The sequence below is a fragment of the Schistocerca piceifrons genome, unplaced genomic scaffold (genome assembly GCF_021461385.2).
Source record: "Schistocerca piceifrons isolate TAMUIC-IGC-003096 unplaced genomic scaffold, iqSchPice1.1 HiC_scaffold_1173, whole genome shotgun sequence".
NCBI lineage: Eukaryota > Metazoa > Arthropoda > Insecta > Orthoptera > Acrididae > Schistocerca > Schistocerca piceifrons.
Window position 1 is genome coordinate 25,001 of NW_025726987.1, and position 2,500 is coordinate 27,500.

At 57.8% G+C, this 2,500-nt stretch overlaps 1 non-coding gene across 1 annotated transcript in view; it reads left to right on the forward strand.

Annotated features, from left to right (window-relative positions):
- Positions 1–1,980: 1,980 nt before the first annotated feature.
- LOC124728865 overlaps positions 1,981–2,500 on the forward strand; it is a 1,909-nt gene continuing 1,389 nt past the window's right edge. The window contains exon 1 of the ribosomal RNA XR_007007449.1: positions 1,981–2,500. This exon is cut by the window's right edge and continues 1,389 nt beyond it. This is a non-coding gene — a ribosomal RNA (small subunit ribosomal RNA).

The window sequence follows — 2,500 nt, forward strand, 5'->3', positions numbered from 1 at the left end:
CCATGTTGTGCCTTAACCTAACCCATGTTGTGCCTTAACCTAACCCATGTTGTGCCTTAACCTAACCCATGTTGTGCCTTAACCTAACCCATGTTGTGCCTTAACCTAACCCATGTTGTGCCTTAACCTAACCCATGTTGTGCCTTAACCTAACCCATGTTGTCGCCTTAACGTAACCCACGTTGTCGCCTAAACCTGCTCTGTAATTGTTATACGACTCGTTCAATTACTGTAGTGTTGCCCACCCGCAACCCTCGCAATATAGTTCGCTACTCGCACTGCCCGCACCCCTGTGTATCGCTTCATGTTAAACACCTTGCAAGTCTTGCTCACTTTCCACATGCTCCTGCTGTACACTGTAATGTGGATGGCAGCAGGACGTACATGCCGCCCCTCCCCACGTCCCCACCTTGCCCCCTGCCTTCGCAAGCTGGTTGGTGAGAAGTTTGCATGTTCAATGCCCTTCGCATGCGACGTACTCAGGCTACGTTGTGGTGCGGCCTGTGTCAACTGTCCGCTGATGTCGTACGCGTGAACCACAATCTGTACTGCACATTCGTCCTTATGTACTGAATGATACATCGTGGCACATGTGTGACCGCACAACGACTGCGCCCAAAAACGGCGGACCATACAGTGCAAATATTGTGCACGCAGCTACGTGTCGTCTCCCTATGAGAGCTGGATTGCAGTGTGGTACGCCATAGAGACGTGTGGGAGGAACGGACGCCGTGGATGGCGATCAGCATGAGCTGTCTGTTGATGTATTCGGACCTAGTCGTCTCTCCTCACACACCGTGATGGCATGGTGCACCGCGTTCCATATCTGCGACATGCTACAGAGGCCGGTTGACAGTCGTTCGAGCAATGGACATCGCATACGTACGGGGGCCACCTTCCACGTATTGTCTAGGCGTGCACATTTTGTTGCGTGTATGTGGGCAGACGTAGTGTGGCGTGACACCTGACACAGGCATGCAATAATCGTTGAAGTTGCAAATGGCGATGGACGCCTGCGTTTTCTGGTGAAGTTACGCAAATGAACAAATGGTAACCTGTTGTGGTGCGGTTGTTCTCGCTAGGGGTGAATCGGTGATGGCGACGATAGGTTGAGGTACTAACCGGTTGTTCCAGCGATACCCACCATGCCGACGAAACTGAACGGCATCTGGGTGTGAAGCGATACGCGGCGGTGGCTGGGTGGGACCGTCCCCGGCCGGTGAGGGGGCGCCTCCCGGCGTGCTGGCCGCGCGGTGCGTGGGCGCACGCGCTACAGCCGGCTGGTGGGGGCGGCCAGTGGCAGGCGCGCCGGCCGACGGACGCGGCAGGCGTCGCAGCTGCGCGCCGGCGCACCCTGCGCGCGGCGCCGTGCGGCCAAAGTAGGTCCTCGCGGGCCCGGTGCGAAGCGCGGTGGACATCTTCAGTGTGCTGGTCCGATTGAGGACTGTGTGCGTTGAGGATGCGCCGCCGCCCGGCGCTCGGCGCCGCGACGCCGTCTGCTGCTCGGTCGCCCCAGCGGTTCTCGCTGGTGGTTTGTATCGCAGCTGTGCGGATGTGTTGGCGCGTGCGCTGTGCTGGGAGAGTTCGCTTCGGCACCCAAGTGGGGCTTTTGTCCTTCTGTGGCGCTGGCGTTGGAGCTGCCGGTCACCGTAGGTGGCGCGTGTTGTCTCCCGCCGGCAATGCCACGACAGCACGCTCCCGGGCCTCTGTCGGCAGCGGCAAGCTCAGTTGGGAGCACGGGTGGTCGCACCGAAAGCGTCTACTCGCCTAACTCCGGGCGATTGCGCCTCTCTCGAACCCGACCAAGTACTTGGGACGGCGCTGCGCGCCGCCGGGACCTGAGAGGGTTTCGAGGTGTATTGTGCAGGGGAGCTCAGCCTCCTCCTGTTTGCAGAATGATTGAGCGGACGCTTGCGTGTTCGCGCGGGCCCCCGGGACACACTCCCGGGCGGCCGGCTGCTCAGCTCTAGTTGACGCAGCTCCCTGGTTGATCCTGCCAGTAGTCATATGCTTGTCTCAAAGATTAAGCCATGCATGTCTCAGTACAAGCCGCATTAAGGTGAAACCGCGAATGGCTCATTAAATCAGTTATGGTTCCTTAGATCGTACCCACGTTACTTGGATAACTGTGGTAATTCTAGAGCTAATACATGCAAACAGAGTCCCGACCAGAGATGGAAGGGACGCTTTTATTAGATCAAAACCAATCGGTCGGCTCGTCCGGTCCGTTTGCCTTGGTGACTCTGAATAACTTTGGGCTGATCGCACGGTCCTCGTACCGGCGACGCATCTTTCAAATGTCTGCCTTATCAACTGTCGATGGTAGGTTCTGCGCCTACCATGGTTGTAACGGGTAACGGGGAATCAGGGTTCGATTCCGGAGAGGGAGCCTGAGAAACGGCTACCACATCCAAGGAAGGCAGCAGGCGCGCAAATTACCCACTCCCGGCACGGGGAGGTAGTGACGAAAAATAACGATACGGGACTCATCCGAGGCCCC